Here is a 26,705-nt window from a genome sequence, read left to right on the forward strand (position 1 = left end):
GGTGGGGCCTAGTTGGGTCGGGACCTGACCTTGGAGACCAGATTTTGCCCAGGCTCCTACCTCTGGCTCTCCGACCCCCGACCCGATGGCCACAGAGTGAGCAGTTTCCCTCCGCCGCACCCTTCTGCCACAAGGTTCCTGCCTTTCCACAGACCTGAAGCAGTGCATCCGGCTGACCGTGCACTGACACGCCTGAAGCCAGTAGCCAAAGTAAATCTTTCCTCTTTAAACTGTTTTTCTGCAATATTTGGTCTCAGCTATGCAAGCGGACTAGTACAGGAGGCAAGCCTTACCGTGCTGGTGTCCCTTGGCCAGCCTGCTTCTGTGGTGCCTGCGGTGAGATGCCCACAGCCTGGAGTTGGTGCCTGAACAAGATCAGTGACCTTGCAAGAGCCTTCCTGCAGTGTGAGAAGAGGGCTTGAGGTCCACATATACTCGAGATCAGAATATGAGTATTTATGAAATTGACTGCCCTGTATCAAGAGCTATGCCTGGTCATGGTTAATCCTTACCATGGTAATGCTATACCTATCTTATAGAGCCCCAGAGAGGCTCAGAGGTCGTAGAAAGTCACACAGCTGGTGTCAGAGCCAAGAGTATAGTCTAGATCCAACTGGCCCTAAGATCTGTTTATTACTATCCATGTCCTTTCTAATCTATTTTACTGCCACAATCAAAATACCCAAAGCTTCTGGTAACTCAGAACAGTAGTGACAGAACAGTGGCTACAGGTAACAATGTCCACACGTGTATACTGGCACCACGTAGATTTTCCTGAAGAATGGAGTCACTGCTCATGTGAAGAAGTTGGGGGTCTCATGTTGGTCCCCAGCACAGGACACCAGGTTGGAGCTCACTGCCTGCTGCCCCTGCCACGTGGCACCTATTGGGCAGGTTGCTGCCCACTAACTGCCTCCCGAGAACAGAAGTCTCTGGATAATGCAGAAATGAGGCAGTCAGTTCCTGACTGATTATAATGCAGCTGCAGCAACAGTGGGGTTGAAAGCACGGCAGATGCAGATCCCTCCTCCTTTTGAAAGTGACTGAATACCGTGTCTGGAAATAAAAATGCGCCAAACATCTTCAGGTACACACTGTGCAAAAGGATTCTCATATTTACAGAAGGCTTTACCAGAATATTGCCTGAAATGAATAACGAGCTCATTTACATTGTGATTTTTTAAAATAAAGATCAAGTATAGTGCAACTTCTTGGAAATGCTGCTGACACACCATTGTGACCCTGCTGTGTTTAAATACATTCTGTGCTCATGACCCTCATCGGGGGTGGGAGTGCTGGAGTGGTAGCAGTGTGCTTAGTTGCTAGCACTGATTAACACCTTTGGAGCCTGAGGAGCTTGGGTTCAAGTCCTGGTCCCTGTCCATACTAGCTGGGCATATTTGGGGCTACTTGCACACCTTCTCTGGGCCTCAGTTTCATTTTTTGTAAAGTGGAGTTGTTTGAGGATAAAAGCGTATGTGTGTGCACCATATGTTTTTATATTATTATCTGTATCACTTAAGCATGGTACCTGGCACACTGAAATTACTTGCCTTTGTTGTAGAAATAATTTTCCTCTGCACGGTAATCCCCAAGAAGCCCTTTTAAAACTTCCTCTCATTGCTGACTTGATTACTTTTTAATATTTCTTTCTTGAAAAGCTCATGACATCCAAGAGACCAGTGGCCTAGGATAGCTGGCATTTCCTAGGCCAGTGGCCTAGGATAGCTGGCATTTCCTAGGCCAGTGCCCTAGGAGAGGTGCCATTTCCTAGGCCAGTGCCCTAGGAGAGGTGACATTTCCTTCCATTCGCGAAAGCAAGAACAGAAGTAGCTGCCTGTGTTTGAAAGAAGGAATCGCTCTGAGCTGTCGCCCGGTGACGGTGATGGGGATGGCGCCCACCCCCAGAATCCACGCTTGCCGGGCTGTGGGGTGTGGATCTGGGCAGAGCTTGGGCTCAGATGCCTCCAAAGGCGAAATGAGCCTTCCTGAAGTGAGCTCCCTGCCCTCCTGGTCCTCAGTGTGGGCTCCTGCACCCCAGTGCTAGAAAGGCAGGTATTGAGTGCTGTCACCTTCCGGGGAGGCCAAGTGGGGAACTTCCTCTGTCTTCCCTGCCTTGCACACCTGGCCCTCTGCTGCCTTCACTCCAGGCCTGCCTTCCCCTGTGCAGGGCTGCCCCAGGAGAAGGGTGGAGCTGCTCCTTTCCCTGCCTCTTGTGTGAGACCTGATGGCCCCCCTCGGCCTTGCCCTGGGGCACGCGCTGCTTCCTCATGTGCTGCTGCTTTGCATCTCTTGCTCTGGAGTTTGCGGGGCACAGGGTAGAGTGCATCGCCTGGCTTCCCTGTTCCCAGGTGTGGCCAGGGCACTGGGTTACAAGCCTGCCTTCCTCTTTCCTTTCTCCCCAGCAGGTAGAACATGACTGCAGTGACAACGACCGGCCATCTCTGATCTGTGGGCCGGGGTGATGCTGTACAGACCGAGGTGCTCTCAAAAGGTGGGCTGGGTCCTGGAGACCCGGCAGTCTCTACTTGGCTCCAGCTTGGCCCCAGCAGAAATACGCTTTCTCTTTTGTAAGCTACTATTCCTGTGGTTTTTGGAGGACTGGTGGTGTAGGATTTTACACACACACACACACACACACACACACACGAACACTCTCGTTTCTTTTTGACTGAAGATTTTGTCCGAATCTCTGACTTCTGTACTCAAAAGTTGCTGTTGACTCTTCTGAGACTCTGGGTACACTGTGTATGGTTTGGTTCCTAATGCACTTTGAAAGACTGCAAAATGTGCAAGAAAAACATAGACAAGAAAAGAATCATGAGATGGGTGGGGGAGAGAGGGGAAGAAAGGGAATGAAAGAGGAATGAAGGTGTGTCCACGCACCACCTCCCCCAGGGTGTAACATGCGCACTACACACATGTACCGACGGAAGAGAGAGACACACGATTTGGAGTTAGAGCGATGTGGATTTGAGTTTTGGCCCTGCAGCTTATTAGCTGTGTGACCTTGAGGAAATTAATGAACTTGACTGAGCTGTTTCCTCACCTGTGAAATGGAGTAGTCATGCATGCCTGATGGGGTTTTCGGGGTGTCTTTGTGAAGCGCTTAGCCAACTGCTTCCCCTAGGAGAATGCTCAGTGAATGGGTAGCTGCAGGAACTGGGTGGCCACCTTAGCCATGGTACAGAGACGGTCTCTGCGAGACAAGACACAGTCAGAGGGTGCCCGTGGGTGCTGGCTGCCGGTTGTAATCACGACTCCCCGGGCATTGTGTGGCTGTGGCCACAGAAGAAGGAGCTGCCCAGGCACACCCTTCCTCCTTTGCCCAGCACTTCTGCGTGCAGAGCTCACCCCGATGCCAGAGCCGTGCTCTGTGAACGCCTTCGTTCACTCTGGTTGTGCCGGAAGTTACGACGGTATGGTACAGATTTTTAAAACCCAACCTTACTTGGTTTCAATCTCACTGATTTCCCGAGGCTTAATTTTTTGGGTTGGTTACATATTTTTCTTTTTAGGAAGAAGCTATCTACCCAACACCTTCCTCAGTGTGTCCGGGGCCTAGTGTGGACAGGCTTTGTTGCAGTGGGATTCTGGGGTCACGGTCCTGTTCTCTTAGTCAATTCAAGGGGAGTCATAAATACCTCTCCTGGATGACTTTCAGGTTAGTGTCCATCTCACAATTGCAGAAAGCAGGGGCCTCCAGGGATTGACCATAAATTCCGGAGTTAGACTATCTGGGGTCACAGCTAAGCTCTGTACTTACTATGTAAACTAAACAAGCCTTTTTTTTTTTTTTTTTTTTTTAGCTGTCTGGGCCCGAGTTTCTTTACATCTAAAAGATGGGGGAATTTGTATCCGAAGGACTGATGTAAAGATAAGATAACCTGCTGTCATACAGCCCATTATTTTCACCAGTATTTACTTTTCCTGCATTTCTAGAAAAGCCTGTGTGTAGGGCCTGTGGATCTCGGTGTGATACTTTAAGGTGCTGTGCCTGCTGAGCGGAGAAGGAAGGGTGCAGCGCCCTTCTTAGCACAGTTTGCCTCCCCTTCTCCCTGATTTGACTCTGGCCCCGCTCCTGACAGCGCTGCCCCATCAGCCTGCATTCTGCAGTGGGGGCCGGGGCGCCGCAAAGCCGTGGGGGTGTGCAGCACCGGAGCCTTGGGCTTCACGGCTGGAAGCGGAGAGCGCGTTGCTGTGGCCTGACCTCTCCTGTCCTTACTCACCTGATCAATACTGATGCGGTCCTTACAGGGTCAAAGACAAAACCTTTCGCTTGGTGCCCAGCGCATAACGAGTACTCAGCCAAAGTCGGCTTGTGCAATTATCTGACATTCTCCTCATCTTGCTCTTTTCAGCTGTCGCCCCGGTGGTCGGCTGGTCTTTTAAGATCTGCTTACTCTTTTTCTGTCAATACACCGAGACGCAGAAATGCCACTGGCTTTAGCCCATTTGCTCCTGTCATTTGAGGGTAAAACAGTCCAAAGTCTATAAAGAAAGATGCATTTAGAGAAAGAAGATAACCAGTGTTTCTGGTCAGCAGTCAACAGCTACTCCTCCGAGGACCGACTCTCATTCACTGCCTGCTTTTGTTGAATCTGGAAGCTACAAGTAGTTTTCAAATTTGAAATGCAATATTTTGTGACTTGTAAACATTGTGTGAAATTCAGGCTACAGGGTCCTTAAATGTTCATCCAAACACAGGCGTATCTCTTTGTTTACATATTGTTTTTGCCTCGTTCTTGCTGCAGGGGCAGAGCTGGATAGTTGGCTACAGGAGTCGTGAGCCTGCAGAGTCAAAAGGACCTTCTACCCGGCCCTTTACTGTACCGTGCGCTGACCCTGGGTCTTGAGAAATGAAAGCGAGGGTTTGATATAGGAACATAAGCCTGGTCTGAGCTCTACCACCAAACTAGCTTATTTCCTGAGCCAGCTGATTTTACCTCTTAGGCTCAATTTCCTGGTGTGTACTTGTCCTAGGACTTTAAGGACATAAAGGAACTATTTGTTGAACTATGTACGTGTTATGTGCAGTGTATTGGAAAGGATGAACATTTATGGTATGATGCTGAGTGGACAAACCTTGCCTCTCACAGAATGTGCAGGGTGAAACAATTTTTGCCTTTAACGTCTTCCTAGGAAAGATACGAAATGTGTTAATATATATATATATTACATGTAGTATATATATAGATAGATACAGGTAAATAGAATCTTAAGAGAGGTGACCCTGGGTGGTGGGATTATGGATGATTTTTATGTTCTATGAATTTGTTCTTTTAGGTTGAAGATTTTTTATTTTCAGTTTTATGCATTAAGCATGTAATTAGAGAACATACTTTAAAGCAGTGGAAGAGTAAGAACATAATATAAAGGTAGAAGGAGCAGAAATAGCTCAATGTAACAAGGTCTTTGTGCCTCCTGAGCCCTGTCCTGGGTGGCGGTGAGGCGAGAAAGACTCCACACCAGCGCCCCCCGCCCCCCGGCTCTGCTGCTCCGTGTGCCCCTAGAAGCCGTGAGACGCGCTGCTCCTTCCATACGTCCCACCTTGGCCCGGGGCTGGCACCAACTGTGTGCTGTGGACACTGTGCTCGGACGTGTGGCATCCTAGGCCCCCAGAGCTCCCGGTGCCGTGTGACCTGTGTGCTCATGGTCCCACCTGGGAGTGGAAGGCACATTGGCTCCACCTTGTCCCCTGCTCCTGGCCAGCTCTGCTTCTTAATCACATCCATCTGGGACTTTTGATCAGGCCTGCGGGGCCCTGCGGCCTGTGGCTTTGAACACCGGACATCCATCCGTGGAGGCTCTGCAGAAAGAGCTGAAAAGGGGTGGTGCAGGGCGTATCGAAGCAGAGACCCCCCACTGTGCACACGCCTGGCATCAGGCAGAGGGACGCCTTGCTGGGCCCAGGGCTTCTCGCTCCCGTGCCAGCAGGCCCTCGCTCTGTGCAGGGCCACCCTTTGTTCCGAAGGCCTAAGATGTATGTGGCTTGTACACTCACTGCTCTGCTCTCCAGGGCCCGGGCAGACCAGGCGCTCTCCAGAAGGCGTCCCCGCAGGCACCCTTGGAGATCACGCTGTGTCTGGCTTCACACTGTAGCACTTAGTGGACAGCCTAGGTGTAAATGCAGGAGCCAGAGACCAACAGAAACAAAACCAAGAGGAGTGTGTGCTGTCCAGCTCCATTAGAGGGAAGCTGATTCCCATCGCACATCCCCGGCTCAAACTGTGCAGTTGCTCCCTGGGTGGAAGGTGGCCAGGCTGCAGCCCTTGGTGGCTGGACGCTCCAAGCAGTCAAGTGCACCTGTGTTCTGGCTCTGGGACCACCCACGCTTGCTGAGTACCCTGGTGCGTGGTCCCAAGGGGATACCAGGAATCGAACTCAGGACCTCGTGCTTGCCACGCTAAATCCCCAGCACGGTCCCTAGTCTTGAAAAGCTTTGTTTTGCTCGTTGGTGGGAAGAAGATGGAATAGGTGTGACATGGTGGCGTTGCGGTGTGACAGCTCAGTGTAATGTGTGAGCACTGATGTCAGGAGTTCAGTTGTCCATCTGTTCACACTTCCTTTGGCACATTTAGCCCTCAGAACAGTAGCAGAGGGCCTGCTTGTCTTTGCCATCCTTAGACACTGGCGTGCCCAAAGGTGAATTTAGGAACAACGCACATCTTTTTTAAAAATTTCTGTTTGCTAGTGAAATCTCTCTCCAATCCAAAAGTTTCTCTCTTCCTCCTATTTCATCGGGAGAATAATAATAAGAGCGACAGCAAATACTTTGTTAATCATTTCACTAAGCCTATGGAATTCAAACTTATTACCCCTGTTTTGCATGTCAGGAAGCTGCGGCCCCAGACGCTGAATAACTTCCCAGAGGTTTTGCAGCTGATCGGTGGCAGGGTGGCATTTAAACCCGGGCTGTCTGGAGCTGGTCCCCTGGCAGTAGCTGCTGTGAGTTTCCCAGGTAGCAGTCCTGGCAGTCGTGGTGGAATCTAGCCTGCTGCTCTAAGAACCAGACAGCAGTAGTTGAGCACATTCAGAGCAAGGTTAAGTCTGGCTGTGGAAGGAAATGAGTCATGCCTATTCCTCGAACGCCTACTTTAAAAAAACTTTTACCAGCTCTGTGAAATGCCTGGCAAAATGAATCAGAAGTATTAGGTTGTAGGACAGTAAACTTTCTGCAGGTAGCTCAAGATAATAATCAAACAAATTATTCAATTGAGAAGAAAAACCGGGCATGATGGCACACACCTGTAATCCCAGCACTTGGGAGGCTGAGGCAGGAGGGTCGTTGCGAGTTCGAGACCAGCCTGGGCTACAAAGTGAGCTCAAGGCCAGCCTGACCCGCATAGCAAGACCCTGTCTCAAAAAAAAGACAAAACAAACAAACAAAAAAAATTGAAAAGAAAAGTACCCTTCTGTACCTAAATCCTTGGGCTTATGCTTCTCAGTCTGTCAAGAATAAAGACTTTGGGTGGAGAGTTTTTAAGGCAGGGTTTCTCCAGCAGGGACTTGTGATGCATTGCCCAGTGCAGTCATTGCTGAGGGTCTGTCCCAAGCACTGTGGGGTGCTTAGCAGTATTTCTGCTCTTACTCTCCAGATGCCGCTGCCACTTCTACCCTCTTCCCTCTGCAGCAACCAATACTATCTCCACAGCTTTGCAGATGTCCCCAGGAGGCGGCGGGGCAAAGCCAGCCCCGGTTGAAAGGTGCCTGCGCCCCGCTGTGGTTCCATTAGATCTGTCATTTCCGGAGGGCTGGTGTGACCGTGGGCATCTTAGAACCTCCTATCTTTGCTTTCCACATCTGGGCCCAGAAGAGCGTTCCAGTTCCTCCTTGTTGCAGGCAGATGGGGGAAATGAGAAAACCTCCATACACGGTGGTGAACAGTTGTTAAACTGTGTGCTTTTCGTCGTCACTACTCTATTCCTTCCACCTCAAAATTCAAATTCTCCATTTCTTTTTTTTTTTTTTTTTTTTTTTTGGTACCAGAAATCAAACTCATGACCTCAGGCTTGCCAGGCAGGTGCTTATGCCACTGAGCTATATCTCTGGTGAAAATTCAATAATTCTCATCATAATTCGAGTTCCAAGTTTCATTCCAGATGCATGAGATAAATCAAGTTATATTTTCATGGACGACAACTCTTGGGAATGCAAATTGAGAGTCATTTTCTCCTTTGTCCTTTCCTTCTTTCTTTTTTTTTTTTTTTTCCAAGTTTATGTATTCCTTTCTTCTAACAACTACAGGAAAGTCTTTTATATTATTATTCAGCATGAAGGATTGCCTCTAAGAAGATCAAGGTGACTCTTGATTATTCAATAGCAGTTGAGGAGGAAATGAGTTTAAATAGCAGCCTCTGGGCCTCAAGTTAGACATAAAGAGGAACTTTCAGACAGACCTGTCAACCTGGGGGTTCCTCGCCCAGGCAGGGGACAGAATGCCCTTTCTTGGGGACTGGTAAATCCTGGAGCGCCATTGATCTGGGGTGCTTTGGAGAAAGACATCGAAACGTGGGAAGCGTTCCAAACCTTGCCCTTTTGAATGATTGGCCCACTCCATGCCTGGTCTAAGCTGCTGAGAAGGGCCTTGGGATGCGTGGTGAGTTTATTTTGTCATCCTTCTGCCATGGCTCTGCCTGCCCCCCTCGCCACATGCTGGAAGCTGAGGAGCTGCTCAAATGTAAAACCCAAGAACTTGACAGAGGCAAAAACACAAACAAGAAATAATTAGTTGCATTTTGTCAGCCGTTAAGTGTATTTTGTACCTTTTTTATTATTGGAGACACAGGTGTCACGGTCCTGCGACAGCCAGCACACGCACCCCCATCACCGTGATGCCAGGTCACCCCGAAGCTCCTAAATGAACTCTGGGGCCCCACCTTCAAATTCCAGCTCACCGGTGCGAACCCCCCACACCTGTCCCACTCCAAAGCTAATACTTACAAGCGTGGTCTATGTGATCGTGTGTGTTTCGTGTTCTTCTCTGTAAGCTGAGGGCAGTAACAGTTGTGCTGGTCAGCTTCGCTCTTGCCGGGACAGAAGGCGCAACGTGGGCTGCCAGGGGAGCTTCATTTTGGCCCAGGTTTCAGAGGATTCCATTGGCTGCCCCAAGGCAGGAACATCGTGTCAGAAAGGGGTGGCTGGCCGAAGCCGCTTGCTGCATGTGGCCAGGAAGCAGGGCACAGGGAAAGGACGTTGAGAAGAGATGTGCCCACCAGTGTCATGGCCCTAGGGACACTGGGGCTCGGATGAGTACAGCCTCCGTAACCGTCACCTCTCCAGGAGGCTCTTTATCCAGTCAAGCCGACAGTCTACATTAGCTGGCAAAACACTGCCAGCCGCACAGAGCTGCTGAGATGTCTACACACGGATGATCGCGCCTGGTACCTTGTGCAGGGCCCGGCATGGGTGTGGCCTCCGCTTCTGTGAGCTGGCGCTGTGGCCTCTGTGAGCGTTGTCATCGTTGCTGTCTCCATCCTGGAAGCCCTGGGCTGTGCTTGACTCCTCCCTTTGCTCCTGAAGTTGTCCAAGCTACTTGTGAAACGAAGGGACTCCGCCTCCCCTCCAGAGTGCTAACCCGGCCCCCGCACCCACCCCGTCCCCTCTTCCTTCTCCAAGCACAGCAGTGTTGTCCTTGTGGGTGCCGCTCCCAGCTTACAGCTCTTCCTTGCACTTGGGATAAATCCTGCTTCTTCACCTGGTGTTCCTGGCCCGGCCGGATCTGTTCTAACCTCCCTGCCTCCTGTGTTTGAGCCGCCGTGATCTCCGCCCATCCTTGGCCGTGCTTCAGCGGGGGCCGAGCGCTTTTGTGTCTCAGGACCTTAGCAAGGGGCTCCTGCGAATCCCCGACTGTGTCCGTGACTCCTTCCTGCTTCGGATCTTAGCCCCCGTCACCTCTGCAAAGGGGCCCTCCTCAAGCACACCCAGCCGAAGTCTACATCTTCCTTTTTATCTGCACGTGACCCCTCGTAGTGTGATGCACTCTGTCATTATTTGTTGGTTTATGTGTGTTTTGTCACACTCACCTGTGTAAACAATGCAAGAACCACGCGGGAAGCAACCTTTTGCTTCTTGCACCAGTGTCTCCAGCTCCTGACTCGGTGCCTACCGCAAACTTTACGCTCAGCAAGTGGTCATGGTGTGAGAGAGTGGACGGATGGCCGCTGAGTGCCAGGTGAGCTTGTTTTTCACCCGTCCCCAGGTACTTGGCGAACTGCTCCTCTAGACAGGTCATGAGCGGGGTCCCCAAAGGGGCGCGTGGACAGGGTGATGTCACTCAGGATGCGTGGGAGTGTTTTAATTTTCCCAGAGCTCTTGGACCGATTTTTCTTTTTGGACACAGTGAGTTGTGCAATTGTATAATTTTTCCTTTTCCACATTGACTGCTGTAAACTTGGAGCCAAATTTGTGGCCCATACGTCTTTTTGGTATGCAATTTAGCCTCGCTCTTGGATCCATTTCATGTCCCTGTCCTCATTTCTCTTTTCCTTTTGTTCCTATTTTTAATTTATGCCATCTTGTATTTTATGGATCCTCATGAGCTGCCTTAAATTCTCTCTGAAACAAGACAAAGTACCAATCAGTCAATGTGTAAATACATGAAGAGAAGAGCATGGTGAGAGGTCTAAATAAATAAAGTGTTTCCATGGTAGAGAGACGACTGCTTCCCGTCGGCACAGGAAATGCACGTTCGGTTGAGCTTAGCTGGGCAGAACTCAGTTCTGGGGCTCTGAACTTCACGCTGGGGTTCCCTAGATCGGCCTTCTCTAGAAGCCCCGGCGGCATTTTCAGGTAAGCCGGAGTCGCCCGCTCGCCCTCTGGCAGGTCCCAGCATTTTTCGCGATGCTGTGTTGCCAGATTCTCTGACCTGCTGCGACAGCTGTGCAGGCGTTCGCCGCTTCCCTTGTCTGTCCGGTCAGCGCGGCCGTTGAAGCCTCCGCAGCGTGGTGCCCGCAGACCCGGAGACTCCCCTCCTCGAACATGTGCCCAAGGCCCAGTGTCCCACCTGGAGTCCAGACCGGGCCCTGAACCCAGGCTGGCGCCGCCCCTGGCTGTCTCTGTGTCTCCTGGGAGGCTGCGGGCACCCCCAGCTTCACATGTCCTGAGGGGGCTCTGCTCTTCTCTTCCAGTTGCATTCCCGCCGTGGCCAGTGGTAAGATTTCCACTCGTCCTGTTGTTCTCAGGCCCCAGGCTGAGCTCATCCTTGACTCCCCCTCTGTCACGCCGCGCTCAGCTGCTGGTTCTGCTTTAGGATGTGTGTGTCCTCTGCCCCCTGCCCACCACCTCCACGGTCACGTCAGGACTCTCATCACACGCCGCAGGGACCCTGCACCTCCTTCAGCCTCACAGCACAGTCCTTCGGGGCGTTGGTCACTGCCTGGCCACAGTCCCTCCCTGGCCCCACCCTTGGGTCCTTTCATACCTCACCTGCCACGGTGTGTCTCAGGCTTGCTCTGCAGCACCGCCTCGGGCTGTGTGGTTCCTCGCACAGCCAGGGCCCGCTGCTGCCTCAGGGCCTTTGCATCAGCCATTGCTTTTGCCTGGAAAGCCTTCACTTCCTTCAAACCTAACCTTTCACTACTTTGGGAATCTATGTAAAATTATTTTATTCCTCTTTAGCACTCTCGAGTCTCCACGTGTACTGTTTTTCTTTTATGCAAAGAACTTCCCACTTTCTAACGTGTTGGGTGATCTGTTTACTCTGAATATAAGTCCCATCCCCAACACTAAGTGTAAGAGCAGGAATCTTTGTTTTATGCAGTGATGTAACCCACGGGCCTAGGACAGTGCCTGGCACATAGTAGGTGCTCAGCTCTCTTTGCTGAGCTAACACGTGAAGGCTTCTATCTTCTCAAGTGACAGTGACTTCAATTCTTTACCGTCCTCTAACCTGGCACCCTGTCTGGCTTCAGGGACCGCTCTGAAGTCCTAATTACACGCATAAGGCTGGGGCAGAGTCCTCCACAGCAGAGTGTTTGTGGCTGAACAACGCTCTCCCTGTGAACCTTGCACAGCTCTCCCTCAGCCTCCGGGATCCATCTGGAAGTCATTCCGACAGCCATCCCTCCTATATAATAGATCGCTATTTTCATTTTTAATATGACTTTGGCTCCCTAGAGCCTCCGCAGTGTGGAGCTGGATTTCTTATCTCTGCGGCTTCATTATGAGCACACATATTTGGTTGCCAGTGCTACAGTCCTCCACAGTGCCGTTGCCGCAACAAAAGAGTGTGTTTGCCAGATGATTTGTCAGCATATGTTATAAAGCCACACAGGCGCTCTTTATGTAACTGGAAAGTACTGATCCCAATTAGTGACAGATTAAAGAGCAAGAAGGAAAGCCTGTGCTGCTTTATCCCAAGGCACTTACAGGGTGATGGAAAGGTGGAGGGTGGGGGGGAGGGGGAGGGAAGAGACGCGGAGAGGGAAAAGGAGCAGGTTGTGGGTGATGGGGTAAGACATTGGAACCAAGGAGACGAACCGGCATCCGGTGCCGGCACTGTATCCTGACTCCCAGCATCCTTCCAGATGGTGACCTTGGCTGGCCACCTGGTCTCGCGCATCAGCTCTTCAGAAGAGGATCTGAGGCCTTTTCTGACTTGGCAGTGCCCACGCTGCCCTTCCCTGGAGCAAGACTCCTGGCCTGGGGCCGTGCTGAGGGCCAGATGGGCTGTGGCCCAGAGTGCGTATGAGCCGGGGAAGGAGGCACGGGCTCCTAAGGTCGGCGGCCTTGTGTGAGCTCGGCCGCGGGTCGTTCCGGCTGCCTTTGGAAGTGACTCACCTGCACAGGAGGGGAGCACGTGAGCAAGCCGGGCTTCCAAGCAGCCAGAAAGTATTTGACCTCTTGGTGTTCTCCAGGCGTCTTCCTAATTAGGAGACTCCATCGGATCTTGCAGGACAAAGCCAAACATGGCTTCCCCTGCGGGGCAGAGCTCCCTTCCTGGTGCGAAGTGTCCAAGGCCAGAGCACCTGCAGCTGTGGAGGACATAGGGACAGCTCCCATCGCACCTCTAGAGAAAAACTGGTGGAGCATTTCGGTTTATTTTCATTCAGGAAAGAGAACGTCTCTTAGCCAAAAAGAGTCTTTCTCTAATGTAAGGCTTGCTTCCTCCAACATTCTTTGGGCAGGTCAGCAAGCGCATAAATCAGTGCTCACAGCAGAGACCAATGCATCTCTTCAGGTGGGAGGGCGCTGACCCTATAAATTAAAACTGCCCCTGAAGGGTGCATCATCCTGATACTCCACACATCTGGCAGTGCCATGGAAATACCCCGGTTCACTCTGCAGCTCCCTGGGATGTTTTTAAATTGAGTAAACTCAAGAGCGGACAGTTGTGAGATTAGTGGTGGAAGTTAATTTAGAATTGCATGATGTGGCACTGAGGATACGCGCATGAGGACTGGGAAGTCCGAGTCACGGACTGAACTGGCTGCTAAGTGTCCTTGTCCTGCCCTGGGTGGTTTGGGGGCTCAGACTCCTTTTCCTGCAGTGACTGTGCCTGAGCCAACAGTTCTGACTGGACGGAAGCCAGTCCCCTCCCCTGCTTGTGTCAATGGGAAGAGAGTTTACGTTAGGAAGAGATTCCTTAGGAAATGAAGAAAGAGAATTGGGAGCTGGGCTGAAAAGCTCAAATGGCTTTTGAATCAAGTGACTTTTGTCTCTCTGTCTGGTTGGCAGGGTGACCTCAGCCACAGCCCACCTGCAGGCTCCTCTGAGAGTAGATCGGAGCTCTCAGGACACGCAGATCCGCCTGCGGCAACGTGTTCAGCAGGAGAGCTGCTGTCAGCATTAAACACGTTTTGTTATCAGCCCGCGTGTCCATCCTGTGTGTGGACAGGGCAGTTCCAGCAGAAGAGGGATGAGCAATGGGCTGGTCGCTGCAGTTAACGGTGTCACATCTGTCTTCGGGTCGCGTCTGATTACAGCCGTGTATATTATTTAAAAGGTTCTTTAAAAAAACATAACCTCAGGGGAAAGTGGAGTGGCAGTTCTCCTCCTGGTGTCTGCGGATTATGTTTTAATCATGTTGCATGTAAAGACACAGCACTTTCTGATGAAATTTGTCAAAACTAATAAGGCCATTTTCTAACCTATGGCAGCCTCACTTAGGGAATTCATGTAATTACTTGGGACAACCCAGGCCTGCTCTGAGTTTACAGTCTGTGTTTTTTCTTTCTCCATCCTCTATAAGACCTGTGTGAAATGAACCAACATCACTGGTGAATCACTTTCATTGCAATCCTTTGCGTGTATGCGGAGCTCATTTTCCAGGGTGAAATGTCCCTCCTCAAATGGGACCCTTCATGTAGGAGGGTTTCGATGTACACAGCCAGGGTGGATGCTCTGAGACGGCACCAGTGCTGGGTTTGAGTTAGAAAGACCTCAGGGGCTGGGGATTTAGCTCAATGGCACAGCGCCTTCCTGGCAAGCACAAGGTCATGAGTTCGATTCCCGGTACAGGAAAAAAAAAAAAAGAAAGATTTTCCTGGAACTGCCTTGTCCTGCACATCGAGAATGCTGAGCTTTGAGGCTGCTCGGCCGGGCTGGAGGAGACTTCTGGAGTGGAAGGCATTCCTACCTGTTTGCCCACTGCATGGGCAGCTCAGGCCCCGCACACACACGCTGAGTGGATGCTGAGGCACTGGAGCAGGCCGGAGCTCTGAGGCAAGGGTCGGAAGACTACACAGCCTGGGCCAGACCCAGCCCACTGCTGTGGTTTACACCCAGTGTTGGCACTGTTATGAGTGGGTCTCAGTTCGTGGCCCCAGATGGGTGTGTGCTAAAGCTGGCGTCCCCAGTCCAGCGGTGTTCAGAGTGGGGCCTCTGGCAGTAAGTGGATCGTGAGTACACTGACCTCATGCGTGGATTAATCCACTTACGAGTTCATGACTTAATGGGCTATTGCGTGGTGATGGGAGCTCTGGGGGTGGGGCCTGGTTACAGAAGGTAGGTCCTTGGGGGCGCACCCTTGGAGGAGCCCCACTTCCTCGTCTCCAGCCCCGTGAGGGGAGCAGCCTCCTCCGCATGTGCCTGCGCCGGGGGTGTTCCGTCTCACTGCAGACCCAAAGGCTCAAGTGACCATGGACTGGAGTCTCTGAAACCCTGAGACAAAACAAGCGTGTCCCTCTTTAGGTTGACTTTTCTCAAATATTTTTCATGGCAACAGAAAGCTGACTGACACAGGCACACAGCTACGGTATTGCTTAGTCACGGCGGTGTTGCTCGTGCAGCCGCCATCTGTTGCTGCCTCGGTGTTTTGGTGGTGAGGTGGAGTAGTTGTGACAGGGACTGCAGGAACTATAAGCCCGGAAGATTTACTCTCTGGCCTTTCACAGAGAGCGCTTCCAGCCCTTGCTCTCAAGGGTGGATTTCTGCACAGGGCCACCTGCCCTGGGCATCCCTAGTGGCCTTCTGTGAACGAGTCCCCCACGGTGGCATAGGATGTGTGCGCATGCCCGTGTGGGGTTTCTGGCGCATGCACGTGGATTATTATAGTTCTGCTGGAGTGTCTGTGATCCTGAGGTGAAGAGCCTTAGCTTGAAAGGATATGCAAATTTTACCCTGGTTTACACTCTTGACTTCTGCTTTCCCTTGCCTTCTTTTTTTATCCTAAACTCTTTAGGATCCTGTTAAATAATTGACTAGAAAAATAAATTACACCTGAAACATTATATCCCAAGTCTAACAGGAGAGTGTTCTGTTCCATAGGAATAGTTTTATTTTAACCAGGGCCTTTCATGCCAGACCCTAAAGGGCAGTGTCAGAAACGAGGTCAAGGGCAGGACAGGAGGGGGTGCGTGGCCATGAAGCTGCTGGCCAGAGACCTGTGAAGCTTTCTGGTCCTCTATAAACAGATGGTGGGGGCCGTCACCTTTCTGGCTGCATAAGGACCTACGCCCTGACAGTAGCTTCCCTTCACAATGTGTGAGGCAGTGTGCTAAGCATGTTACATGACACGTCTGATTTAATACTTACAACATCCCTTGAGCAGACGCCTGCAGGCTTAGAGCAGTGGGGAAGGGGTGCACATGGTGTGATCCTTAGTGATCACCCTGGTCATCCTTGGCCTCACTTTCCGTACTTCTCCTCAGAAGACATGGAGGCTTGGGCTTGTCCAAGATTCCCCAGCTCCCAAGTAAAGAGGAGGAGCTGGGACTCGGGCTTGTCCATTTCAGAAAAACTGGATGCCAGCTCTGCTTATTTCCAAAGATTTCACTTTTTAAAAATCCCATTCTTCTGATGAGCTCCTTGTACCCCAGGTGCAGGTCCTTTTTCAAAGGGTGCCCAGAGAGAATCCCATATTATCAGTGTTGAGAAACGTGTCTTCTCCTGTATGTCCACATCTTCTTCCTCCTTTGAAGGGCCTCCTTTTAGTTTCCTGGGTCCAGGCCAATAGTTCTCCAGCCTGGCCTTCCGTTTCTCCCACCTGGGACACTTACAGAATGCAGATTCACAGGTGCCAGGCAGAGGCTCCATTATCAGTGCCTCTGGGAGTGGGCCTTGTAAACCTCAGCAGGCAGGGCAGCTGCGCTCCGGTCAGCCAAGGACGGGCAGACGCCTCTACTGTAGATGCCAGCAGACTCTGGCCATGTCAGGTATCCTGGCGAGGGCGCATCAGTGCTATGGAAAGCGGACTGCTGGAACCAAGGTGACTCACCCGCCTCTTGGAAACAGGCGCGATGTTCCCTCTCTGCAGCCGGCCCTCCTGTCCAAACAGAGCCTGCAGTCTGTGGGTGGTCCCAGGCGCACAGGAGGGCTCCTTCTGGCAGGGCCCAGAGAGAACAGGCTGAGATGCAGTCAGCTTGGGAAGGGCCTGGAAAGCGGGGGGTGATTGGACCAGACACAGCAGGATGAAGAAGTCACTGAGAACTCCAACTGGAGCAGGGAGAGTGGAGTATTCCTTTGTCTTTTCCCCTTTGGCTTTCATTTTAAAATCTTTGCTATCTCTTAACTTAGAAGAGCCAGAAAAGTTTAAAGCCATCCTAAAAACAAAACAGAAAGGAAAAGGAAAGAAAAGGAAGCCATTATAACAGGTCTTGGTCTTGTGCTTCATACTGTGTTGATATTGTCCCTGGTGCTCAAACAAACGGCCCCCCCAGAACTCCGGGCTGTTCACAGATCGGCCGCTGCAGTTGGAATCCGCAGAGGTCTACATTATATCCCAACCCTGAGTGTGACGGCCGTGCGACCAGACGTGCTGCAGAACCCAGCAGCGAGCTCGCCAGGTACCTGATGAAAACTGCGCGCCACTCAGAGACTTGGGAGCCGGGTGCCCTGTGCCCACGTGGTACTGTGCGTACGTATTTACTAGCCTGCTCCCGTCTTTGGAGAGGACTGGCGCGCCTAACCTTGTTTTTCCTTTTAGCTAGAAGTTGGAGAAGAACCTGCAGCGTTTAAGGTTTGGAAGGTGCACGGGGAGCAAACATGTCTATGTTAAACTAGATGTTTGCGACTCCGCTCTCCTCCAGAGCCACGGGAATTAAGAGCTTTGAGTCGTGCGTGTAGGTTTCTGTCTGGCTGTTCCTGGTGGCGGGAGTCCTGGCAGTCTCGGGGGAATATGGAAACGTCATTTTTAGCATTTTGCTAATGTGTTCCTCTCTCCTGGGCTAACTTGTGCAGAAGAAAGTATCATAGATGAAATGCAAATTACCCGTAGTAGCTCAGCTAATGGAATTATTATTATTTTTTTTTTTGGTTTTTGGTTTTTTTCTGGTACCGGGAACCGAACTCACGACGTTGCGCATGCCAGGCAGGCGCTTTTGCCGCTGAGCTAAATCCCCAGCCCCATAATGGAATTATTAATTAGGCAGGCCCGTTTTCGCATTCTAACTTTTTGCGACATTGTTTTGCTTGTGAAACCCATCCCGATAGAGAGCTTGGATGTGTTCAGATGCAATCTCACGTTCTGTTAGTATATGGATTTAAGAGGGGGTGGCAGATGGAGTTAGCCTAATTAAAATGAAAATCTAATTAGTTGAGGAGAAAGAAATTTAATGTGGCACTCCTACCACATTAGCACTCTTTTCTCCCCAGCCACCTTCCCTAGGCTAATTATTCTTATTTAGAGACCACGACATGACTGGGTCCCCTTGCCGCCCCCCTGCCCCCTCTGGAGGGGTCTGAGACCCACAGCATGGCTCCTCTGGAGGGAGGGTTCAAGGTTGCGTGGAGGACCAACTTCTGAGATGTGCCAGTGTCACTCATAACCCTGGGCCTGGAGGGACCTCACTCCCCAGCTGCCCACCGCCCTGTGCATGGTTTTCAGGAGTGTAGATATTGCTCTTTTAATAGCAGGCAGAATCGGAAGTGGGAGCAGGCCAGGGCGAGGGGGGAACTGAGCTCTGGCCTCTAACTTGGATCATGACAACCATCTTTAAGGCAGTGAATTATGGAGGTGGCTGTATCCCTCCAGTTCCTTCAGCTGCTTCATTAAGAAGCGCCATATCATTTATGTACATAAATGTCCAAATCAGTGCTTTGTGCATGTTCCCAGCATCATGCAACTTTACTAGTTCTAGAACCTTGTTCTCAGCTGTAGAAAGAAACCCCATGCGTTCTCCATTATTTCTGTTTCTGCAGTCCGCCCTCCCTACCCCTAAAGCGTCCCCCATTTATTTTCTGTTCTGTGGCTGTGCCTGTTTTGAAGATTTTATATAAATGGAATTAGAGAATATATAATCCTGTTTTGGCTAGCTGATTTCGCTCTTTAGCATAGTTTTCAGGGTGGACCCACATAGTAGCATGTATCTATACTTCATTCCTTTTTATTACTGAATAATCTTCCACTGTGCAGATATACCACATTTTGTGAAGTCAAGTGGTAACAGGTGTTTGGGTTGTTCACGTTTTCCAACTATTATGAGTTATGCTGCTCTAAACATTCATGTATAGGTTTCTGTGTGGACATACGTTTTCTCTCAGATATATATACAGAATTAGAACAGGCGGGTCGTGGAATCACTCCATTTCCAGAAACTGTCAGACTGCGCCAGAGTAAGTGTATGACTTCCCACCCCCAGCAGCAGTGTGCTGGCGCATCTCTGCCAGTGTTTGTCATTTTTGGCGCTGTGGGTTGTGACTGTGCTACCTGTCTCATTGTGGTTGTGATTTGTGTTTCCTTGGTGGTTAATTACATTGAATTTTTTTTTCATGTGCCCATTGGCTGTTGTGTATCTTTTGCTCCAAAGAAATATCTATTCCGATCCTTTGCCATTTTTAAAGTTATTTTTCTTTATTGTTTTAACAATTCTAGGTAAAAACTTCTTATCAGATATGTTTTGCAAAGATTTTCTCCCAATTCTGTGGACTGTCTTTTTACTTCCTGGTAGTATCCTATGAGGAGTAGAAGCTTTTAACTGTGATAAGGGCCTTGTACAAAACATGGACTTCAGTATACAGTCCTTGAGGATAGGACGTAGGAAGTCTGGACTTCGCAGGCCTAGGGCAGGAAGGCTGGAGCAAAAGCTTAGCCCCAGTAGAAGATGAGGAAGCAACACCGCGAGACTTGGATTTCCTAGTCTCTCGTGCCTGAGATCATTTCACTTTGCTGCCCCGAATTCTTCAGTAGGCATTTTCTGAGCCAGAGGTCTCTGTATTGTTTTCACTGTGCCCTCTCAGTGCAACGTGTTTGAACATTAGCTGCCAATCCATGTACATTTGCTTATCAGTAAATTAGCCATAACATTGTCATTAGCCAGCACAAGCAGTACTTGCTTTGCATGGCAGTGTGGGCACCATAAAAATAACCACACAAGCCAACGTTTTGCAAAGCAATTTTAATAGGCAGTGGGGAAAATTACAATTGTCCTGTGACCTTGAAAATGTAAAAAATACATTTAAAACTCTCCGATTGTTGGTTATACATGCATAGGTAAATAGGGAAAATAGTAAAACTAATATTTATTTAGTACACCATAGCTTAAAATGAGAAACATTGCAAGTTAAAATATTTTATTCCTTTGTAAAAGAAAAACTTCTCGAGAGTAGTTTAGACTGCACTTGTCTTCGTCCTCTCCCCACAAAGCTATGATGCAAAGCAAGTGTGCTGTCTGGAACTTGGCAACTTATACTCCGCTCAAAGTTGGGATCAGCTTCCAATATTTTGATATCATGAAATGTCTCCGAAAGCTGTTTAACCTGGAGTTCGTGTCTGTGTCATCTCCTCTGGGACACATTCCTCCTTTTTACCACAACCATTTTTCTGTTTGCGTCAATATTTTGCCTTTATTAAATTCCTCTGACTGCAAAGCTGGAATCTGGACTCTGTGGTCGGCCATTTCTTCTGTGATTCCATTTACGTTCTACTTGACTGTCACCCCTTGACTGCGCCTTCAGTTTTGGGGCCGGCCCACTCACTTTCAGAAAAGGTCCTAAGCCAGTCTCTCTCCGGGAGACAGGGACATGGCACAGCTACACACTCTGCCGCGTGCGTGCGGCTAACTTTGAAAGAGGTGACGCAGTTGCTTGCTGCTCATGCAGCGTATTTGTTATTTACGTAGCGATTTGTAGACTGAGGCAGTAGAGCTTGTTCTGTACGCAAATTACTGATCATTTAATATACTATGGAAACTAAAATTGGAACTGTAAGATGGAGAACCAATATTATTTAACTAAAGCTAGGTAACTGAAGCGTATATATGCCTCAGTATATATATGCAAAATAAGGGCTGTCTCTATTCCAAAGCATGACATATGCTACTAAGTCAAGGTTCGTGGTTAATAATAGTATGTACAATCCATACTTTAAAAAGTCATCTTTTTTTTTTGGTTTTTCTCCGGTACCGGGAACCAAACTCACGACCTTGCGCTTGCCGGGCAGGCGCTTTTGCCGCTGAGCTAAATCCCCAGCCCCTAAAAAGTCATCTTGATAATTTTGATTTTTGAAAATCAGATTATGTTTACTGTTTCTTATTGTCGTTCTTACTTTATGATGAGGCTTTCAAAGGACCCACAGCAGGGGGAGGCTGTGCTTCCTTCACTGCAGTCATACTCTGGATTTTTTCGTAGTAATCTACTTGGGTCATTTGTAAAAGTGAGTTTGAGTGACATCAGCTAGCCGCAGATCTGTGACCTGGGAACTCACTAATATGTCAGTCTCGGTGCACTAAAAGCTGCCCCTCAGCATCCCTGCCCTCACCGGACCTGTTCTGTGACTCTCCGGCCCTTCTGCTGGGCGCTGTCCATCCCACACAGGGTCACGCCACAGGACCGTTCGGCAGCAAAGTTGAGGTGGGACACCAATGTTGAGACATATTTTAAACATCTGCAAAGCTTACTTTCCTAACATTTAGCTAAGAATTGGAGAGGCGCTCCAATGTTGCCGCGTTGGAGACCACCAGCCTGAACATCTGGCTGTCCTCCAGTTGTGCTCCGTTAGGAGGGGAGGCTCTGTGCCTCTTAGCGGCAGCACGGTCTGCGGCCCCAGAAGGTCCCTGAAGGCACTGTCCACGGTTCCTCTTGCACAATAGAATCACCTGGGAAAGTTTGAAAATGCACAAAGGGTAAAGGTCTCACCCTAGACCTTTAAATAAAAACCTCTGTGTGGGAACCCAGGAATAAAGCAACTGCATTTTTAAAAAGCCCATAGTGGGTTTTAATGTACAAATAAGTTCGGGTGCTACAGCCTCAAGGGAAGAAGGTAAATCTCTGAAAGTCTTCCTCTTCTGCCAGTCTTGAAGGACTCTAATTTATAAGTGATCGTATGTGGTATACATAAAACTCATTATACATATATTGCATGTATATATATCTAAAACTGTGCATTATATCTATAATGTGCGTGTGTGTGTGTGTGTGTGTGTGTGTGTGTGTGTGTGGGCATCCTCCTCTGACTGCCAGCCTTTGTGTTGCTTTCTTACTGACATATATTTCCCAAGGAAAGTGGCTTTTGCAGTCACATAAATGCTAGAAGACACAGGTTCCTAAGCTTTCCAGCCATTTCTGGCGGCTCTCCCTGCCAGAGGTGATTCTGTGGCTCCGGATTGGGCCCAGGCCTCCTTATAGCATTCGGCCTCAGCTTTCTACCTGGAGTGTGTCGTCCAGGTAGAAGACACAGCCCCACTGGCCGTTCCTGGTGGACACTAACTAGTACAGTAACCATCGCCCAGACAGGGTTTTGCCCAGCAAGATGTACTGAAGCGGGGCTGGGGATTTAGCTCAGCGGCAAAAGCGCCTGCTTGGCAAGCGCAAGGTCGTGAGTACGGTTCCCAGTACCGGAGAAAAACCAAAAAAAAAAGATGTACTGAAGCACAATGAGATGCAGTCAGCCCCAAAAGGATGGAGGCCAGAGACCCTCAAGAGAGACAGAGTTGCTTTCCATGTACAGAACTGCAAAGAGGCCAGTGGAGTTGCGCCCAGGAGCCGGGGTTTGTGGTTCCCTGACTGCCGCCCAGACCTGGCTCACGCAGGCTATGGCTGAGGCTCACTTGCGTCTGAGGGAGTTTACTGACCCTCAGGTTTGTGGCCCTGCTTTAAGTAGTTGAAGCATAAGGGGTGATGCAATCTGAGTTTTTCAGGCTTCCCTGAGTATCTACCCATTTCGGCAAGATAAGGGTGGTGATTATGGAGGCAGCTCAGGCTGCCAGCGTGCAGTAATTCTCCATCCACACCTCCCTCCCTGGCCACATTCTAGTGTTCAAAGAATAAACGGGGAGAATCTCCAGTGCTCTTAGTGTATTGAGACTTAACTTTTGAATACTGGTCCAAAAGAATTACGCCATGTCTTTGGTAGCAGGAGCACATGTGTAAGACTTTTATAGGAAGGACTGAGTTTTCCATGATATGTACAAGTTGAGTCATTACTTAAATTTTTATGGTTTTTAGAGCCATAGCCCTTACCATCAGCCAGCCAGGCTCTGTGTGACTTACAGGAAGGCAGGGGAACTTTGGGTAGGGCAAATCCAGGGTCACACCTCGCTCCTGCTGCTTGTTATTTGTGCAAAACTAAGTGATTTGAACTCTCTGAGTCTTAGTTTTCTCCAAAAATGAGATGTTATATCTACCTTGAGGGAGTTTTGTAAAACTTGGATTTGAAAACAAATGCAAAGGTCTCGATGAAAGGGGCAGCATTTCTATTCTAGAATTGAGGGACTATCTTCTATTTCTTGAACAACCCAATCATATTTTAAGTGGATGGACGGAGGTGACTAAAGAAGACCTTAGGAACTGAATGTGGTGGTGCATGCCTATAATCCCAGAACTCTGGGAGGCTGAGGCAGGAGGACTGCAAGTTTGAGCCCATCCTGGTTAATTTAACCACTTACAGAGCCCCTATTGCAAAATAAAAACTAAAAAGGGCTAAAGATGTAGCTCATTGTAAAGGCCCTGAGTTCAATCCCCGGTGCTGAATGGAAAACAAAAAGGGAGGCCTTAGGTGAACTTTTTTGCAAAAGAACAAAGTTTTTTGCAAATCAAAACCCTCACAAAGCCTCTTCTGTGCTTGGTGTGGTAAGCTACCCAGTGCGGTGGAAAGAAACAGGAGGGGTGCCCTTTCACACAGCAGCTCCGAGTCCAGGGGAGGGGAGAGGGCAGTGCTAACAGCTCCTCCTTGCTGGCCTGATTGTCGCTCTGCCTTTCCGATGCCTTCTGACATCTTCTCCCCTTGGAGTTTGGGGAGGGGGGCAGCTGTAATTGTCACCCTCAGGTGAGGAAATTGAGTGTCCCGGGGCTTAGATCTTGACCACTTAGACTGACACCCCGCACCCAGTTCTCCCCACGTTGCCTTCTATACCCACGAAGCAATCAGAGAACACAAAGCCCTCCGCAGACAGCCAGCTGGGCCCTGTGGACGTGAAAGGGTCTGAGATTTGCATGCCGACATTCTCTTGATGAGGCCGCTCTGCCTTGGCCTTTCCGTCCCACCTGGTATTGTTTGCAGAAGTGCATGCCACTGGCCCCAGCTCACCTCCTTAGTGCTGACTTGAAAATAATTAAAGCACATGTGAAGCCAGTGCATGCATCCATCTTCCAAGCAGCTGAAAAAGAAAAAAAAAGTTTCTTCTAGAAAATGAATTAACTGCTGGAATCAAGAATGCAGTAACTGGGCCAGGGATGTAGCTCAGAGGCATAAGCGCTTCCTTGGCAAGCCTGAGGTCATGAGTTCGGTTCCCGGTACCAAAAAAAAAAGAATGCAGTAACTCCTGGGTGTGGTGGCGCATGCCTGTCACCCCAGCACTTGGGAGGCTGAGGCAGGAGGATCACCGAGAGTTCAAGGCCTGCCTGGGCTACAAAGTGAGACCTTGTCTCAAAAAAAAAAAAGGATGCAGTAAGTGTTTTAAGAAATTCACAGTTTTTAAAGCTGTTTTTAATAAGTGTACAGTGGGCCTAGGGCTGCTCACCTACCTTGGGCCCGAACTCTGTGGCCTGGCTAATGGGGTGTGTGAGTGCCAGGCAGGTCGTCAGTGTCGCTGGCATTGTCGGCGTCATCACGACTTTGGTTTTTGTTCTCTTCACCGCATCATTTTCATCCTCATCACGTCATTGTCGTCGCAAACAGCCCTTTTATGTAATGCTGTGTTTCAAGGACACAGAGACATGTTTCTTTAATAAGCTCCAAACTTTTCCTTCTCCTCCTCCCAACTACCTCTCCATTTTTGCTGCTCCGGGATTTGGCAACCCAGTTTAATTTATGATAAGACACTCTGGAACATTGAAATGAGATAGCTTGGGTTGACTGGGGGAAAAAATAACTTCATCTTACCTCGTGAAGCAGAAGACATCATGCTCCTTGATTCCTTCTCTCTGTCCTTGAAAATAGAACATCTGCCATGGAGCACACCTGTGCCGAGCTCCAACGTGAGTCTGGGGCAGGCGTTGCCAGAGCACAATTAGACAATTAAAGCTAAATTCCACCTACTGAGGCAGACTGCAGAATACCAGTGGTTTGACCTGCACTGGGATGAGGTAAATTACCCCGGGAGGTGGGTGATGTCATGGAGTTGGTGTTAGCGGGGAGTCAGTGGTGCCCGCTGGCCCCGTGGTCTGAGGACTTTGGATGTAGCACATACTTCAGCTCTTTTTCTTGTCTGCTTCTCACCTTTGCTTGAGGCGTTACCCTCGCCCCCTCTTCCTTGGGGTAAACAACTGAGGACCTGGCCGGCCCCCCGCCCTGTTCTGCCTGCAGAGCGCTGGCCCTAGCTGGGGAGAGTCTTTTGATTTGTTTAGTACCTTCTGTCTTCTTTACTTTCCTTGCTCTCCCGCCCAAGTGTAACATGGTGAAGACAGACCTTCTGCCTTTTCTGTGTGCCCGCCTCCCAGAGCAGACCCAGGCACGCAGCACGCCCTTGCTATGCTTGTGCTGCATAGACGCATTAAAAATGTTTCAGATAACGCAAAACAGAAAACATACACGACAGCCTAGGGACGAAATCTTGCTTGCTAAGTTGGTTTTTCTTTGGTTTTTTGCCTACACAAAAATATTAAAAGATAATATTCCATATGAAAATACTGAATTGATGGCCAGCGTTTAAATATCGCAAGCCCTTATACAAACAGCCACACTTCCGGGTCCATTTGGAAGATCTGAGCACTGAATCGGCCTTAAGAGAAGACTAGAAAATCCTAGGCTGGGAAAGATGCAGACACTTGGTCTTACCTGGTCTTCTGCCTTACCGTGCGGGCCTGGTCTCAAGGGGTTACAGGCTTGCCTTTGAAACCAGAATTCCTCGGTTTGAACTGACATTATTACTTTCCGGCTGTGTCCGGTGAGGCAGTGTATTTCATCTCCCTGTGACTGGATTCCCAAGGCTGGGGGCGGGGTGAATGAGGCCTCTCGAGAGTGAACGGCCGAACAGGGACCGAAGTCAGCTGAGCAAGCAGCTGTCTCTTCCACCGGGACCCTTCATGCATCTCCACCTCCTCGGGACACCGCCCAGCACACTGCCCTCCTCCTTGGGACCTGGCTGGCCCTGGCGTCATTTAGATGGGTGTCGCTGACAGCACAACCAGTGTGACAACAATCCCACACCCTCCACCAGGAATGGCATCATGTGCTGTATGCCTGCTCTGTACCAAGCCTGAAGCCAGGCCCTTGACGTACTTCATCCTCTTTTCTTTCCGATATCAGTACCCCTACAAGGTTGATGTCACATGGCTGCTGCACAGATACAAAACTGGAAGTTCAGAGAGGTTAAGTAATTGGTCTAAAGCCACACAGTTGGTAAGTAGCAAAGCAGGAATCAATCTCGGGCACCAAATTTCAAAGAGTCCTGTTTCTCTATGTTCCCAATATGGGGACACGCACCACACTGGTTTACAATGACTTTATATATCACTAAGATGGCCTTAGATGGTGAGAAAAATGGTTTCAGTTGGTATAAAATTCTGCATTAAGTTAAATAAAGAACACAGCAAAGAAGACACAATGGACCCCAAAGATTCATGGGGGTTACATTCATAGGGCATCTGTGAATTGCGAAAAACCACAACTTTCAGATATAGTCAGAAAAATGCTTATAAATGGCTATTTTTATCGTTTAACCCCTAAATATGCTGTCTCCCACAGTTATGTAATTTAATTTAATAAAATATTGTATATAATACTGTAGTAATTTAATTTAATAAAAATATGTTCAACCTTCTGGAGTGTCTTAAACTTCTTTTGGCATGTAGGTTCATTGCCAGAAGCCTTAGGAGGTGCAGGGCATTTTGGCGGCCTCTTAGGGACCTCAGGGCTGTGAGAAGAACAAAACCGAGAACTCTTGAGATAG

At 49.5% G+C, this 26,705-nt stretch overlaps 1 protein-coding gene and 1 long non-coding RNA gene across 2 annotated transcripts in view; one reads left to right on the forward strand and one right to left on the reverse strand.

The window, feature by feature from the left end:
• The window catches only part of Prickle2 (prickle homolog 2), a gene marked incomplete in the record, with an annotated part of 305,675 nt that overhangs the window by 75,006 nt on the left and 203,964 nt on the right, over nt 1–26,705 (forward strand).
• Nucleotides 22,722–26,557, reverse strand: LOC102016629. Its single transcript, XR_264544.2, has 3 exons — nt 24,698–26,557; nt 24,340–24,508; nt 22,722–23,972 (listed from the first exon to the last, which is right to left on the reverse strand). It is a non-coding gene; the product is annotated as an uncharacterized LOC102016629 (long non-coding RNA).

The sequence above is a fragment of the Chinchilla lanigera genome, unplaced genomic scaffold (genome assembly GCF_000276665.1).
Source record: "Chinchilla lanigera isolate Chin_1 unplaced genomic scaffold, ChiLan1.0 scaffold00116, whole genome shotgun sequence".
In the NCBI taxonomy this organism is placed as follows: Eukaryota; Metazoa; Chordata; class Mammalia; order Rodentia; family Chinchillidae; genus Chinchilla; species Chinchilla lanigera.